Here is an 18,565-nt window from a genome sequence, read left to right on the forward strand (position 1 = left end):
AATTATCCGTGTGAATCACGAGTTCCGGGCGGAACTTTTTGTTTTTGTCCCGGCAGGGTTTTGAGGCAGAAATTTTGTCGACCTATGTTTGAAGTCAATTTAGCAGTTAGTTTTTTTCCTCCGCCCCCAGCCCTACACAAGCATACGGTAAATATCAAAATCAACGTTAATTTTGTCTCGTGAGACAGTATTGATACACAAGCAATATAATATTTTGTTTTAGGACACTGTAGATACAGGAAGATATATCGTTACATTGTTTTGTCTTGCGATACAGTAGCAATACAAGAGTATAAATATTGTTGTGGTGTTTGGTGAGGGATAGTTTTGTGTTACATTACAAAATTGATAGACAGGCGTAACTATTGATATCATGATGGAGCATTTTCTCTTGGAATACAGTATCAATACACAAATGTAACTATCAATATCATGATACAGCATTTTCTCTAGCTATAAAATATCAATACATATGCAGAAATACCGCTATCCTGATGTTTTTTTTTTTTTTTTTTTTTTGCATATACGCCGTTGTTTTAAGCTCAAAAGCCTCTATCACTAGACTGCGAAATTGATGTTTATTTTTGTAAGGACTAAACAAACCAGATGCCCCACTCATTTGATGCTTAATCAAAGGCAAGCTAATACACAGTCAGAAAGGCAGACAGATGGATGAGTTTGAATGATTTGGACACAGGCTTTTATAATAACGTGCTCAAGATGAATGCTTCCCGATTGGCATGATGAATCATTGCCTTTTCCTTCAGTCTGTCTGAAAATTATTTCCGCCTCCTGGCTTCTGCCGTTGAGTCAGTTCAGTCCATTTCCATCAGTTCATCATTTTTGTTCTAAGTTAATTGAAAACTCTAAATTGCCTTCTTACAAATAGGACGTCTTTGCTGTTCAAAAAGATGTACGTTAGGGTGCTTTGGTGAAAAGTTATTTTATAAACTTGAAGGAATCTTTGAAGAAACGTGATCTTGCTCGCTCTTTCTTCATTCTGGATTTCTGCGGTTTCTCTGCTCTCCTCAAGGTCTCTGGAGGATGACAATGCCCTCCTTCTCTGTCTCAGGAGCCTTTGTCCACTGCTTCTTTAGCTGCCTTGGGCCGTTAATCTCCTTTTGGCTGCTGTACTTGACTTCAAATTATGATACCTTTCTGTCACTGATCTTGATTTCAAACTGTTCTGCTCCATACGAGTGGATTATGTCACCCATGTTGTTGGTTTTCCTTCAACTGTGCCTTTCATTTCTTGTCAGATCTACATTTATTGTCTCCAATATCTTCCAGGTCAGTTCACCTGGGTCTTGTCACTGCTAATGTTTCTCCCCAATGCTGGTTTAGGCTGAATGGGCTCCGTGACTCCTGCCTCAATCGCTGTGCTTGAGTTACTCTCTTCGAATTATTTAATTGGCTTCTCAAAAAATACCTATCAATGCAAGGTCAGTGTGTCACAGTACCAGTGAAAAGAAGTGAAAGTCATGAAAGATGTCGAGTTTACAGCTATCATTGCTTTCTCCGGTCCCAATTTGTGAATGTGTTGGTTTCTTTAGATTGTTTTAAACTGTAGCGCACTGGGATTGCATGGTTTCACTTTTAGGCTAATCTAATTCTACCTTTTAGGTTTTTGTGTGTGGCCCTGCTTAAAAATCCATACCGCAAGAACTCTTACGTTTAGTAGTAGAAAATCCAACGGGCTTGCTAATTAGGTGATGTTTCGTACCATCGATTTAGCAATTTGTAAATACAGCTTTTCATCGCTAACGTAGTAGTATAGTAGTATCTTTTTTTTTTAAGGCAGAAATTGTTATAATGGGATGACTGCACAACGTTCCGACAGAAAGGCCAGAAATCTCGGGGGAAATCTACTGAATGGTCCTTGAGTGTAGAATTCAAGTCTAACCTTCATATTATCATATATTATACAAATGTATTCATATTGTGTGTGAATTATTAAAATTTGCACCAATGCCAGTAGCACACAATAACACAGTGAAAGCTGCTTCAATAACATTTCATCTATTGGCAGTTTTCAAAGCATGTGATACAGTAATCCATACTACTCTATAATCATAGATATAATTACAAGGTCAGCTCTTGATGCACATGGACCGGACGTTAAGCCACCCGGGTTCACTCGCCCTTAACATGTCATCACTCAACCTCACGGTCTCTGTGATTATTTCAACATACCTCCATCTTGACTGGATAAGCTGAGCACATCCATTATGGACCGGTGAGTGTTACGCAAACCTCAGTCCAACAGGGTGATCACATGTTCATCTTAGAGTTTTGGCTTTGACTCTTCTTCCAATTGTCACGCAACTTTTGTCACTCATCCAACTTCGATACCCAATTTTGTCATGCAGTTCAGTCAGCCATCTTTAGTCACTCACACATCTTTGTCAGCCAAATTCGTCACCCAACATAGGCAGTTATTTTGAACTGATTATTTGCTCCACATTGTCTCTGCAGTCGCCTCTTATTTTGTATCCTGGTGATGTAGCATTAGTGATAAAATTGGCAGCTAACTGGATAAAGCAACGTCTTGATAATATGCTCCCACCACGATTTAAAATTATGATTTAGGTACTGTATTTGCTGTGTGTAAACAGATTAGAATGGACATGTCTTAGTATAATTGCAGTTAGAACCTGCAAAGACATTTGATAGCAGAATAATATGCTCGAGTCTTACTTGTAAAGCGCACTCAGCTATTCACTGGTGCGTTGTAGCCTGCTCGCTTGTCCAGATAATTACAGTGAACCTCCGTTTAATGCGGCAAAAATGTTCCAGAGCCACACGCAATAGAAAATCCACGATATGGAAATACCATTTTAGAAAAATAAGTTTCATCCTTCCCACACAGCTTAAACACATTTAAACGGATAAAAAAACACACTTCAACTCATCAAAACATTTTTAAACAGATTGTAAACTTATTTGGACACAAACTAATTGCAAGCATAAAATGGCTAGAAAATACTTTATGTATTGTTGTCTGTGTACATGCATGTGCCTTTAAGAGATGGGGCCTGGTGGGGTGGCACAGGGGTGCAAATGATGAACACATATCAACAGACTCTACTTTGGCTCCATTATGTATTTATTTGCACTACTTTATTCACTATCGAATGACAATCCACCTTCCTGTGGCAAAAAAGGGAAAAGAGCGACATCACTTTGGCTTGTGGTCACGCATTTTATCTACGCTTGGAATATTTACCATGTGGACACGATCGGAAAACGAGAAATCTCAATTGCTTATTGTCAGGCTCCACTCTTGAAATTGAATGTCGCTGAGGTTGTTGTTCAAACAAAAACGCGGACATACTTTTGCTTGCTTGTGCTCGTCAGGGTGTTTTGGGGGAGAGGTTGGTGGTCAGGGGTTTAGTGACCGCTACTTTTAATGCAGTGACAGCAGCAGCGAGATAATGAGTCCTGAAGACTGCTGATTCGTCTTTATGTCGCTCTCACAGGAAATCACCAAAACTCCAGCTGCTCATTATCCGTGTGGCTGCGTATGAAAACCTCTCCACGTTGACTTTAAGGTGAGGCGCGCACACATTCCACAGCACGCTCAAACATCCCACCTTACCCGCCCACCCAGCATCCCTCAGCTTCCCGCAAGCCCCTGCAGGGCCGTTGTCCAAAAGTTGCAAAGTGCTGGAGAGGACGCCGTAATGCACGGGGTCTAATTAAAAGTGCCGCGGCGTGGGTGGCGAAGCTCTGTTGGACGGATAGATGGGTCGTAATGACTCTTTGGGGTATTGACCCTCCTTTTCCATGCAGCACCATTTCCTCTTATGTACATGATCTTCTTCACTCTCTCCATGTTGATTGTATGTCACTACAGTGTTGCTCTCACGAGCGGCTAATTGCAGTTCTTGCCCTCTCGTATGATTGGATGGCATTCCCCAGGGGAAAGGGGGGGTGTATAAGGAAGAGGTGTTCTCACTGTCAGCAATCAATGGTGCAAGTTGCTTCAGTTTTGAATAATTTGAGCCAGCATTCTGTTTTAAGAAGGACTTATTTGTTTGTATCACTTTGCTATCTTGCCTCCAAGCCCAGAAACCCTATGAAGGGGAAGACAAGGACGTTTGGTGATAGAACCAGCAACTCCACACCATAAAAAAACCCCAAAAATATACTCCAGAAACAATTAAAATATCTATCTGCAAATTATTTTACCAGATGAAGAAAGGCAGCTTGCAAGTGCACCTATGACTGCGTCTGGACAAAGCCGAAAGGAGACCAGGTGCATGAAGTACACTATTTTGCCAACCAAACTGTACACAACTCAATAGGAAACAGCAACAAGAAAAGACTTTAAACTGAGGAAAGATAGAAACTGGATGGAGAAGTAGAGACACAGAAAAGGTAAGGAAATATTGTATGAAGGGAAAGCCAAAGAAGCTGAATAATTTTACATGGAATGTGGCTGAAAAAAAATCACTCAAGTGCTTAAAATAGTGGATAACTATAAGTTAGACATTGGAACCAAATTGAGAATACTGACAGCAAGATTTCCGTCCTTAAAGTTCCTCCGGGTGCTTTGTCCCGGTTTCCTGTTGTAAGGCTCGACATTTACCCAAGCCGGAAGGAAGCGCTTCAACCTGTTTTGCCAAATGCGGAAGTTAGTTGCGCATAACCCTATTATTGAAAATGTACTCTGTTACAATAGTCGGGTCTCTGGAGTGCCTGCCCACTCAGCCAAATGTGTCTGTGGAGAAACATTTAGAATTTTGCCAGATTGTGATGTCACAACATGGCAAACGTTTGTAATCCCACCAACACACGACGGGTTTCCCAAAGATCGGCCAAACAGACAACAAGGAAACGTCAAAGCCAAAAAGCTAAGCTGAGCAGCAGTGTTGTTCGACGCACTTATAAGCATGAGTATTTGTTTGGCGATGTGCTGTATGCGCCACATACATTTCTAAGGTCACCTGACACATTTGTTTATGAGTTACGATTCTAGAAGTGAAAAGTGCAATAACTGTACCCTAATTTGGCTCTGTGTAGTGACACAAAGAAGCCGAGGATGGGGTTAATTAAAGATCACATCAGCTACGCCTCACTCGTTATCATGCGAACAAAGAGGCAGAATATACCGTTTTGAAATAATAAGTTTCTGGTTGATTAGATTTGAAGACTGACGGGGGGCTTAAATTGTAATTATTCATTAATAAGGCCAAATTCTATCAGCGGGGGATTGCATTTTCACGTCACTGAAGGAAGTTCGCTGAATGACTTTGTCTCACCCTCTGCTGTGCCTGTTGTCCCCTTTGTTGCCATGCCGACGCATGTCAGGGCCTTGTCAGCAGTTTGTTCATGTGTACCCTGAGAATTTTCACGGAGTCCCTCTCAAATTAAATCAGGTGTCTGGCAGGTATGCAAGCTCACGATGACATTAGCATGTGTGTGAAACGTGGCCTCAAATCTGAAGGCGCAATCAATTGTACAAGTTGTCAGTATGAGATCGCTTTCAATTTTCAATGATTTGACCCAATACAGTGGTACTTTGACTCAAAAGTTTCACTTTTTATCTGACCAACAACTCTGTTTACCCGTATATCATCAATTGTCCCCAATGAAATTGTTTGAAATTCCATTAATCTGTTCATGAACTCTCCCCAAAAAAAATAATTTTTTTTTACTAAGAAATACTAATGTGAATAAAAACATTGAAATGTGGTTAAAAAATAATAATTCAAGCAAGTTTGGTGACTTAATCCAGATGGTGTTTTTGGAGGGGTTTTTTTTCCACTGAAAAGTAGTGATTTTAGAGGTGCAAGGATGCGACGATGGACGGGCGGGCAGGCTGATGAACAGTTTGTTACAATACTGCGATGACAACAATACTACGATATGCCGATTGCTGTATTTTTTTTGTCATTATTATTATTGCTGCATACCTGAAAAATTGCTGTTGGTGCGCCTTTTTGCTGATGGATGTTTGTATTCCCACCACATGCTGGCGCTAACCCTTTCCTCGCTAATCATTTTTTCGTATCTCCCTTTAGCACTAGCACTATTAATAATTGTGCGGGTAGGGGTTTCCATTGTGTACAGTAAATGCTCGTAAAAGTGAGAGGGATTTGACTTTTTAATTCCCCAGGATCTGGCAGCAGCAGGGAATCACTGGGGGATTATATTTTCCGACTGGTGTAAATCCAACAACTAACAAGTGCATGTTGTTACTTATATGTGTGTGTGGGGGGGGGTGGGGGGGGGTTAAATCCCAGCCACTCTGGCCTGGCATGTTAATAGATGACACTTGCCACTTGATGAATGTGTTTCTGGGAGATGACTTCTCTCCGTAGCAGGTGACAGGTGGGATTACCCAGACAAATTAAGGGCTCTAAAACTGTATTATTATTTTTTTTTTCATGGGAAGGTGACATCTGCGTGAGGGACGTTCCACCGCAGCAATGCTGATTGCTAATCGCATCTGCATCCTAACGGAGCGGCGAAAGATTCCCCATGCGTCATACCCTGCAGAATACAGTAAACCCCATCGATTCCAGTTTTCTGTAGGACCTACCAAATAACTATTCACAGAAAAAACATACCGATTCACAGTTATTCATGCATTCTTGTGCTCTGTCTGTAATCCAAAAATATAGTGCCCCAACGCCCTGATCCCTCTAAGGCGCATCATCTTAGTGGAGTAGTGGCCTCTTGATAGCCAGGCGGGTTGACAGCGAACAGCAGCGTGATAGAACATTCAGTGGGATGTCTATTAGTCGCAAATTCTTTTGCTATTCGCATCAGGGCTTGGCCCTTAACCCCTGAAAATAGTGAGGGTGCACTGTAGCAGCACCCTGACTGTAGGTGTACAGTACATTGTCTTTAGTGCTTTGAGACAAAATTTCACCAACCCACATAGCAACATGACAGAGCGCTTCCGCTATGCCGCTAACACTCGTTGGAATGCAAGGCGAGTACCACTGGCTTGTAATTAAAACGTCTCATCGGGGAAACTGTGGGCCTAATGAGCCTCTCGCATTTCAGCCGCACTGGAGCACGTCTGCGGGGCTTGGGCGACTGTTCCCCTTGCTACAGCAGAAGGTTTTCCAGTTTACGCACAAATAATCGGATCGCTTTGTATATGTTTATACAGCCTGATCAATGAGTTAACCAATCTGAGATTGGAACGAGAGCCTCGAATGTTAGCTCTTCTTTTTCGTTGTTAAGTATAAAATCGGTTTCATCAGATACTTTTGTCAAAACTCTATGGATCCAGAAGTCCAAGTTTTTTGTTTTCCTTTTGGATTTCCTACAATAGCAACAACTTGGTATGTTATTCCATCTGATCAAAATGCACTGCATTCTAGGTGTAATCAAGTGAATTTACATATATAATGAGGTTAAACGGTGTAGAAAATGGATGGATGGATGGATGGATGCAACAGAAAAGGAGTTCTGTCAAGACACAGTCAGCATTCTCCTCACACTTAAAAAAATAAATAAATAAATAAAATAAAAAAATATATTTTTTGATTGCATTAATTTCTAAGGAACAGCAGTAATGCTCCTGGGTCTGCTTGTTTAATCTTTCAAAAGTGTCAGAAAAAGGAGAATTTGTAAAACAATCCTCATAGGTTTTTTAATCTCATTATTAACTCAAATGTCAAATGAACCATGACAGTGTGAACTGTATACACTATGGAGATTACGCTAAGCAGGGGACGCATTTGACCCATAACAAAAGGGATCTAAGCAAGACATTGTAGATGATTGTTTGCATCCAATTCTGTGGGAAAACTTTGGAAGAGTCTTTTGTGTTCCCAGTGCACAAAGTACCATACACGCATAGGTCGAAAAAGGCACGGTTGGAGGAGTTTGGATCCAACATCAGTGACCTCAGACATCACAAATAAACTAAAATTCCACACAGAAGAAGCATCTTGAAGATTCTGATTCTGATTGCTCACCAGCTTTGCTCCAGTAGCATGTTGGCATAGTTTTCTACTATGTTGTTTATGGAATTTCTGTTTATCTGTTCCTTCGTAAGACTCACTGAGGTAGCCTAAAGGTATTGTGTTCTGAATAAAATGGTTCCTTCCAATGATGACCACCCAACCCATTGGACAACTGTAAAGCCTTTTAGCTTGCCCCCTTAAAAAGAACCCGAGTTGCCATCAAGCACATTATCATCACGTTATATCTTAGTGAAAAGGAGAGGCCACATTTTGGAGTTGTATTTCGAACAAATCAATTTAAAAGGTGGTTATGTCACACGAGTTAGCCAACAAAGGCTCACCTGTCAATGGAAGCCTCTAAATTCCCCTCATTAACCTATCAGATTAAAAGATCATTTGTAGTCCTGTTGAGGAAGACTTCTTCCTTCTCCCCTCACGCCTCCAGTGGGAGTCAATTATTAACAAGCATATTCCTTATAAACCAAATTAGCCTCTCAAAGCTCTTTCGCACGCTGCCGCTAGGTAGCCCTACGAGCATGGTTGCGTCGGAGGCAAAGGTGATGCCGGCGCTCGGTCTTGCGATCAAGCAAAACGCCTCTGCAGAAACGTTCCTCGCTGAATGGTATGCGTGTATGATACCAACAGCGGGGGGCGCCTACAACCTTCACCGAGGAGGATTTGGCTCGGACAATCTCGGAGGAGCGGAGGAAAAAGCATCAATCTAAAAACAATAAAATGCTTGTTAACCCCAAGCCTTAACGAGGCATTGTCTCAAATAGACAGTAACGATGAGGCGCTCTTGGGGTTTTAATCAAAGGCCTCTGAGACCACTCTGTTCTTTTGTTATACACCAGGGGCCCTCGGTTCACGACAAAATTACAAAATCCAGGTTGTACATGTTGTCAGAACCTACACTAACACGGTAGTAAGTCACAATGACAGTATTTGTACTTCTAAAACAATCAAATGAAAGTTTGTCATTGCATGTTTTTTTGGACCGTCATAAACCAAGGACCCCCCATATATTTGATTTGTTTTTATTGGGATTTTTTTTGGTTAATTTTTTCTTTTCTTTTGGGGGGTATTTTTCCCAAGATCTTCTTCCTGGTTTTTTTTTTTTTTTTTTTTTTTTTCCCCCTCCAGTAAGGAGCAGAGGCATACAAATTTCCCACACGGAACATATTAGGTAAGGGACAGAAGGTGTAACTGCTTTATGCTCTAGCCACTACACGTTCACTCTGCAAACAAACCCATTGCAGTTCAGCCTCTGACTAGCGGACATCCAGTTAATTAGCTAGCAGTTATCTCATTATTTATGTAGTTAGTTACCAGCATTAAACCAAAAATGAGAACAAAAGTGTTTACTTTGGTAGTTAGGGAGTTCTTTTGTTCGTTCTTTCAATTGTCTTACTGGTTATGTAATTAGTTAACAGGATTACATGAAAAATAACAAATGTTATATTTGAATTTTGTGACCCAGTAATTAGCTGGTTACAGAGCAATTGGCTCAGTAGTTGGTTGGTTAGTTACCTGTAGAAGCAAACAATATTATCATTGCTCTCCTTTTAGACTGTTGACCCCGAGTGACAGTGTTATTGCAATGTCAATTCAATTCAATGGCAATGTGAATTCTCGAGACCTCATATGGGGGGGGGGACAAAAAAATGAGGATAGAAAGCGGAACAAATTGCTCTTGGTGGGTTGCGGGTTGGAAATTGCTCTGTCCAAAATGTATTATTGCATCATTTTAGCCAAAGCGCTGTGATGAATATCTTTCCAATACGGAAGAGGGTTTCTATTAGCGAGCTGTTGAGATAACGTAGTCGTATAGGCGAGTAAAATCAGCGTCTTCCTGCTGTTTCCCGCTGATGTTCTTCACTGGGCCTCCATTAGTAAATTACATGTTATCTCCTCACCTTGGATCAAGGAATCATTCCGACTAATTATTTCTAATCGTCTGTATGTGTCAATGACTTGCAATCAAAAGCAACAACAACACTTTTGTCACGCCGCATCTTTTTTTTTAGCTTTCCTCTTCAGCGCCCTGAAATGTTTTAACGGCTTCATAAAAACAGCAAGTAAAAGGCCATTTTGTTTTTTTGGTTTTTTTTATGCCTTTTTTTCACCCAGGCAGAAAGTGCCGCAGTAAGCGCCGTGTTTACCGCGTCGACAAATTAATTAAAAGGAGATGGCCCGATGGACCGATTACTTCGAGGGCTGATGAATGTGACAAAAATGATGGAAGATTACAGGAAGGGGGAGGTGAGAGGATCATACAAATACGATAATTCATGCACGTCTGCTAAACTACGGTGCAAAAAAACCCAAAAACAAACATGGATTCTTCATGACCTTTAAACTGATATTGGATCAATTGTCAGTCAAATGTCACTCAGGAAAATGATGAAAATAGACAAGTTGGTATGACATTTTACCTCTACTGCTAGGGTCGTCTAAAATTGGATTTAATTAATAGCAAATGGATTTTTGCTCTGACAAAGACTAAACATCTCTGAAAGGTTATAGAAATATCTGTACAGAATTGTAACTGCTGAAAGGGAAATAAATTGGTTTGACATTGAGGCCATCTTACATCTGATATAATCAAAATTGTAATTTTTGCAACTTGGTAAGTCATGTGTCAGATATCGTTCAAAGTCAACAGATTTCAATCATCCCTGAAAGTACAAAATTGTGACCTTGATGTTTCACTCCTGCTATGCTAGGCTCATCTTGTGTCTGATGTGCTGCAAAGTCAGCCGACGATCTAATAGTCCCTGAAAATCTGTAAAAAATTGTGACCGATATAAGACTAAAACGGAACTCACTTTTTGAGCTCAGCTTCTGAGGATGTCTAAAACCATTCAAAATCAATATGGTAGTAATTGAGCCTTTACATTCAAAAAGGATCCTCTCCTTCCTCTTTGTAAAGACTGAGGTACAGTACGAACGCGGCGAAAACATTGATCAGTGCGCTGCAAACGCGCGCTGAAGTCTGTCCATTTCTACATCCAAACCACCAAAGAAATGACCTTTAATGAGCAAAGGAGCCCTAAAAGGGTATTGGTTCCAGTCCCGGAGGTCGGTTCCAGGGATGGAGAGAGAGGTGCGATATTGAGAGGCGAGAAAAGGAAGAGCTGTGGGCAAAAGGTTTAAAGTGGCTGTCCCTCGGAAAGGCGGAGAGCGGCTGACAGATAGCGAGCAGAGGGCTCGAAGTCAGGATTGGAAAAAATAGAACAGTGAGGTAAAGAAGTGTTGGGAAATGGTGGAGTGGGAACGAAGAGTAGGGTGGGGGGATTAGCTAGTCCGGTATGCTGGAGCTTCCGTCCCCTTGGCTGTGATAGGAACGCTGAATTATTCATGCAGCAACAAGGACAAAATCATTTTTTATATTGTGACCAGTGCTGTGCGGTGTCTTACAGGGGGGCGTCTTGAATCAAAATGAGTCAAAAGCAGTGGGATTCTTGCCATATTTTGTTAATCACAAATTGCATAGAGCAGACACACCGAGTGCAGTACGCAAGGTCTAACCAGCCAAATACACAATTGTTTAGTTACTTGGAACAGCAGCGTACAAGAAAAATCTGCACCCCCAAAAAGTCCCCCCAAAACAATTAGTTTTTATTTAATTTAACAAAAATAAAAGATAATATAAAGAATTACAGTGGACCCTCGAATACTCGGTTGGGCATATGCGCAGATTTTTTTTTTAAATCCATTTTTTTCCAATTTTGGAATTTTTTAAAATATTATTTTATTTTCAACCCCCAAAATGCTTGTTAGTGGTTTATTCCCGCTTATTCAAGAATTTTCTGAGTTTAAAAAAATATATATTTTCCAATGCAATTATCATGATTGTCAATTATCCGCAGGTTTTCACTATTCGCGGACCGACCTGGTCCCTATCCCCTGTGAATAGCGGAGGTCCTCTGTAAACAAGCTTGTAGTGTTTTTACTGTGCATACTGTATTATTTGTGTTGGATGTGTGCCTTTAAGGGGTGTGGCCTAGTGACTGACATCAGATCAGGAGCTTGAGTCGGATTGACTCGGTTAGGTTAGTCTCTCTGTGATAATTCGGGCGCGAGTTGTGGCCTACAGCAGCTCCTTGAGAGTTTTCATTTTTGTAATTGTGTGTTTGACTGTTCATCCTGTAAACAGCTGAAAAGTGCATCAGTTCCTGGCTTTCCTTGCCAATATACAAGGGTGTTGCAGAAGCTAAAAAAGCAAAACAAAACAAAAATCCAACATCAAGGTACCACTGTATTGTAAAATGTGTGGTTGCTTTGGCACTGTCAATAAACTACATGGCTTTCTTTCCAATTGAAGGAAAGAGTAGTCTTGGGGGGATTAGCTAGTCTGGTATGTGGGGAACTACTGGTCTCCCGCACATACTGTTAAAGTCACAGAAGCTGCTGCCCGATATGAGCATTGTCGTTGTTGAATAATTCATCACCAGCAGCAAGGACACAGGGCGGTGTTAATACAGTGACGCATGGATGGGGAATTTGCGAAGGCCCTTTAAGTGGAGGGCGGGGGTGCGGTGGGATGGGGGGTAGGGGTAGGGGGGGCTGAAGCAGAAGTTCATTCACATAACTGCAAGATCTGACCTCCCACACCTACGGGATCTGAACTACTCCCTGGCCGGGAGATCGTTTATCCTTGTCACGACCCCATTGTCCACTCAAGGCTTCAATGTGGTGCAAAGAGGCAGCAGCCAATGATTGATTTTAAAAAAAATATATAAAACAAATAGTGGTAGCACTCAAAACTGTTCAGCAGGTACACAGGCAAGTGTTGGTATGTTTCACCTAATAAATAAAACCTCAGCAAAGGCTGGACAATTGTAGACATGCTACAATTGTGACCAAAGCCACGCCACTCAATAGCGTGTATGAGCACGATTCTCGAGCACGGTCATTCATAGTGGAATGCAATTACGAAAGTGTGTCGTTGTGATAAATAGTCACAGAGAATGCTGTCTGACTTCAGCAAAATAGCACTATAAACACTAAGATATAATTCGCGCTGTGAACAAGCCAACGTTGGCCACAGGCTGCTTCACTGGTAGCATGACTTTTCCTGATAGCGTCACTAAAACTCAAAATCTATTAGTTTGAAGTTTTTTTTCAGAACGTAAAATTGATTCGAAAATTTAGATGTGATAAATTTACCTTCTGACTTCTCTCAAGTGCCTGAGGTCTCGTCGCTCTGCTAACCCGTGGCCGACAGTCGGCCGCTCATGAAAATTTTGGTTGCCGAACCCTGTGCAACACAACACACAGTTGGTTTCGGCCTCGTTGCTCCGTGGGCCTTAGTGGTTCTCAGAGAGGACCACGTGTTAAAGGGTGACATTTTGACGCATTTGCTCACATGCTATTTGTAAGGTGCGCGTCAGGTCACATTCAGCACCACGCAGCATTGAGTCTCATGTAAATGTGTGACATTTTAAACTGGAGGCTAAGCGGTCCCCTCCACGGGCTGTGTTATTATCTGTGGCTCCTTTTCACCCCATGTCTTGTACAGTGTGCAGGCCTAATTAGATGCTGCAGAATGTACAAGAGGTTCTATAAGACTGTGTGTGTGCGTATGTGGAGCCGGAATCTTTCATGAATTTGGCCTGGAGATAGTTACCGTGGCCACGCATGATACGGCGGCGGCGTTAATGGGAAGCGGGCCGCCGGCTGCTCGGAACCCGCCCGACGAGGGATTACACTGGGAAGTGATCACAGGGAAGACTTGATCAGAGCAGCTGAGGCACCAGGCAGCTCATTACGGGCTGCAGTGAGCTCAGTGGCGTGCGGCAGCAAACAGGAAGTGGAGTACACTCACTCGCTGCTGCTGCTCCGGTGTGATTAAAACCTATTGTTCGTATGCAGGGGAAAAAATGGCCGTTGGTTCTGTTCGTTAAAAAATGTGCAACTTCTTATTGGGCCCTCGTTTTGTTACAGTGCGCTGCACACTTCAAACAAGTTTTCATGCTCAGAGAACAGAATGAGTCGCTCATTTAATTAAAAAAAATAAAATTTAAAAACAGCATCAAAACACATTTACATTGGGGATCTAATTCATGGCTCCTTAACATATTAGAAAACTAATTCAACATTCTTTAAATTGTACTTTTTTTGTTTGTTTGTTTTGTCGTCACATTTTTTTGCATTTCACATTTTACTTTTTTTTTTTTTTTATTAAAATTTACGTTTCATGAAATGTAACTTTTTTTTACACATTTACAATTAATTTTACCAAAATAATATTTACATTATTTTCACAAATTGTTTTTCATTTTACTGTTTTTTTCCCCACAAATGTATTCAGTTTTGGCATTTTTACAAATGTATATATTTAATGTACAAATGTTCACTCATTTACAATTTTAAAACAGATTTAACTTTACAATTACATTTTTTAAGTTTTTAAAATTCTTCCCAAATTCGCATTCCTTTACAAAAATACATTTTGTATACGTTAACTAATCTAAAATATTCTGTTCTCGTTCACATTTTTTTTAACAAATGTACATTTTGAAAACATTAAAACAATTTTACATTTTGATTTTTTTTAACCATGTATTTTGTAAATGTTTGTGTTCATTTTACTTTTTTACAAACAATTTCTTACATTATTTGCATCGAAATAGATTTTTACAACAAATGTTACATTTGCTACAGATTTGATTCTTATCTAAAAAACCTTTACAAATGTAACTATTTTCACAAATCTACAAATTATTGATTGTGCAGTTTAAAACAATTTTTAAAAATTTAATGTTACAGTTTTGCAAATAGAATGAAGATTTTTTAACATTTTGTTTTACAAATTTTACAATATTCGTTTTATAAATGTCATTTTTTTGGGGGGGTATGTAAATTGTTGTAAACAGAAAAATAGTTTTATATCAATATAAAACAACACATACTGCGGATTTGTGGCAGTTTTATAACACTGCCCCTACCTTGGTGTTTGGTGGAAATGATATATACTAAAAACATCTATATATTGATTGCGAATGGTCTAGCGTGTGCCATTGTTATGCACAACAGCACAGATGCTGGTGCCTCTGTTGTGGCACCGCGTGTGATTTAATCAAGTTAGCCGATGCCGATCTGTCACGCGTAACTGTGGCTTTGACTGCATTCCGCGAGATGTGAATTAGCACAGTGGCGGTGGATGAAAAACACATTACCTTCACATGACTGTAAAAAGATGAGAAGTCAGCATAGGAGACGCTGATTGGAAGCGATGCAAAGCAGCCGTCCTGGAATAATTGCGATAATTTCTGTAAAGGACTTATTTTTGTGATGAATGCATCGGGGAAATGAAAGTGACTAGCTATTAAATGCATAACCGACATCAAGCTTAGTTCATGTTAGACCAGCTTTCAGTGAACTAAACTGTGAAGTTAACATATCTCCACCTACCTTTGTGTTAGTTTTTTTTTGTTGTTGTTGTTTTTTTTTCCTATTGTCCGAAAAGTTGTTGGCCAGACGAGACAATAGTTGTGGCAGGATTCTTGTCTGCTTACCATGACAGTGAGACTGCCAACAATGCCCTGAGTATCTGACAGTTCCTGTCTGAGATCATCACCATGCTGGAGCAACCTTCGTACTCGCCCAATTTGGCTCTGTGTTTTCTTCCCTCTTTGCCAAGCTCAAGGGGTCATCCAGGTGACCTGTTTCGAAGACGTGGACAACATTAAGATGGTGATGGTGTGAAGAATTCTTCCAGGAGTTCATGAAGGTGTGGCAGAGAAGGCTAGGAAAGTGTGCCAGACTCCAGGCGGATTACCTTAACGAGGAGAACTTGTACATTGGATTTGAAATAGATCTTTTGTTGCCAATTTAGATGTACAGAATGGTCTCCGTCATTTTAGTTGCGCATATAATGATTGTTGCCATGTGACAATCTAATCAAATACCTTAATGATGGAAAAACGTTTGTTCGGCACCTGCAACCAAGTTTTTCAACAAATAAAATACAATTTTTAAAAAGTGGACGGTTCCATCTAAATTCCAGACACTCCTGGGAGGAACTATTTTTCTCCTTCAGCTAATTACCTTTCCATTAAATTTTCAGCGGCAGCTTTGCAATCATGTTCAAATCGCGTCGGGGGATAAAATTAAGAGGCGGACCACTGTGACGATGACGGTAATTGTGCTTTTAGATCCAGGCTGATATCAGAAAGTGTGATTTAGATGGCAAATTTTCTTCCCAATGAAGCCTTAATGACACCAGTGAACATTATTTCACCTATGGGATGATGTCATGCAGTGTACTGGCTTGATGAACTCAAGAACACCCTGGTCAATTTTGTATTAGCTATTTAAAAAAAATAATAATCTCATCTGAGGTTCTCGACACAGAAGGCGATAGATTGGCCTAGAAACTGGGGAAATGTAAAAGTGGACACACAAATTCAGTGAATCATAAACACAGTGAGATTGCTTTCTGTTTCAATGCATTATTTTTATTTAGACACCAAGTTTCTTGAGGAAATAAAGGTGTCCCAAACACCAATAATGATATTCATAAGGACTGAGGTTGGGGATGTGCTGCTTTACTAGCCAGACTGCTTTATTTTTAATATCTTTTTGGGGTTGATATTTGAGCAGCTTTATTGCATTCAATGAGGAGTGCGTATCTGTTATTGTTTGTATCATTACACCCAAAAAATGTTTCCACGAAACTTTGTTTAGGTTTTATGGGAAAGTCACCTATAAATTATCATCCAGAATAAGTTAACTAAAGTTGTTTAGAACATACACTGTTTCACGACTGTTTATGTGGTACCATGCTGCTGTTTGATTGGCAAAGTTAGCAACAAATTTAGCAAACGGACTGAGCCACTATTTTAGGAAAGTAGAGTGCAGACCTCTAGCTAGCTATTGGTTGACTTGTTAAAAGTTGGCAATGTAAGTCATCAACATTAGCGACCCACTGTTAATTTCTTGGCCCAAGCGTAAGGGACCTTCAACAGCAACGCCGCATCATCAAAATATTTCCCACAGTGTCCATAAGTGTTGTTAGCCCATTTAACACCCTCCACATGCTCCCATTAATGAAAATAAATAAATAAAAGATATTCAAAGGACGTCAAAATGACCCCAGACCACTCAAAGATGTTGGCGCAGAGAATGCAAACTGTCCATTAAACGTCGGGAGGAAAGTAAATAGTTGCGCTAAAACGACAGGGGGGACGGTGTCCGCATTTGCAGCTGTTCAAACATGTCTGCTGGCGCGGGCTCCTCGCGTAATTACACCACTGTCACGATGTAATTGACGCTCTTCAGGGCTAAATCACTGGGAAAAAATGCAAGGGCCTTCCTACCCCTTTGTTTTGGGTTAGAATCGCTGCATCTGGAGCAGGGTACATCTTTTTTGCGTAACTTTTGTAACTAACTAATGAGCTCACGAGTTCGATAACTAAGGTGATAACTAACAAGCTGATTAAATTAAGTTTTGTGTTATCCTGGTAGCTAACTGCATAACTAATGAGACAGTCACTAGCTAGCAACATTAAAAAGTCAACAAAATTGACACCAATGAATTTGATGTTTGGTGTATCTTTATAACCAACTAACTAGCTAAATGACTAAAGAGCTAACTAATGAGCCAACTAGGAACCTAACAACAAGTTATGTTCTGTGTGTATGGTGAGCTAAATGAATATATATATATATATATGAGCCAATTAACTAGCCAACTAAAAAGTCAACTGGTGATCTGCTTAAGTAGCTAAATAAATATAAACATACCCTTTCAAAAGCTACAAAGTTTTCCCTGTTCTTTCTCCCACTGACTAGCTAGATAGCTAACAAGCAAACAGCAAACTACCTCAAAACATAACATCTGCAAAAGTATAATTAATTAATTGCCGATGTAAATTAAATCATAACTAACTAAAGACTTTAATATAAAAATCTGTTTTTAGTAGGTCCTTTTCGGCACTGGAGCAGTCGCAATTCTGATCAACTCGACTATGGGTGTCTTTTACATTCTGTCATGCATTGCTCGTGTTTTTGTCACGATCAAGCGAAAGGCTTGATGATGCCTTTGCTTTTGGTATTTTTTCAGCTAGCAGTAGAAGAGCTCAACGCCGGCGGCCACGCAGGATCAGATGCTCGCGATTGGAGTTAGCGACAGTCTTCTCCGCGGAGGCAAGGATTAAACGATGGTGAGCTACTAAGGCCTCGTACCTCGGGGGCATGTGAGAAGTTAATCAAATGTGTTGGAAGTTTATTTATATGCTCCTGGGGTCATGGACACGTTAGGAATGACAATAGCTTCCCTCTAAATAACCTTGCAATACTCCCTGTACATTTGCTAAGGAGCTAGCTAACTAACCAGTTAACTCGTGTACTACATCAAAACATAACCTTCGTGTTTTTTTTTTTTTTGCGTAATGTATATATATATAGAGAGAGAAAGAGAGCGAGAGAGAGCGAGAGAGAGAGAGAGAGAGAGAGATAGGGACCTCAAAACATAACATCCACAAAATGCAAATTGCTGATGTTTTGATGTTTTAGCCCGTCAACACCTTGTTAAAAACGAGTAGTGTGACGTATTGCATATGGAGCACAAAGAAGGCTCATGTAGTCAGTCTGGCTGCATGATTTACATGTCTGCTTGCTTGATGATG

The 18,565-nt window shown here is 40.4% G+C and overlaps 1 long non-coding RNA gene across 1 annotated transcript; it reads left to right on the forward strand.

Annotated features, from left to right (window-relative positions):
• The first annotated feature begins 86 nt into the window (after positions 1-86).
• LOC133468174 (uncharacterized) lies at positions 87-18,309 on the forward strand. Its single transcript, XR_009785426.1, has 3 exons — positions 87-147; positions 3,480-3,551; positions 18,001-18,309. It is a non-coding gene; the product is annotated as an uncharacterized LOC133468174 (long non-coding RNA).
• Positions 18,310-18,565: the final 256 nt, after the last annotated feature.

The sequence above is a fragment of the Phyllopteryx taeniolatus genome, chromosome 18, assembly GCF_024500385.1.
Source record: "Phyllopteryx taeniolatus isolate TA_2022b chromosome 18, UOR_Ptae_1.2, whole genome shotgun sequence".
Lineage (NCBI taxonomy): Eukaryota > Metazoa > Chordata > Actinopteri > Syngnathiformes > Syngnathidae > Phyllopteryx > Phyllopteryx taeniolatus.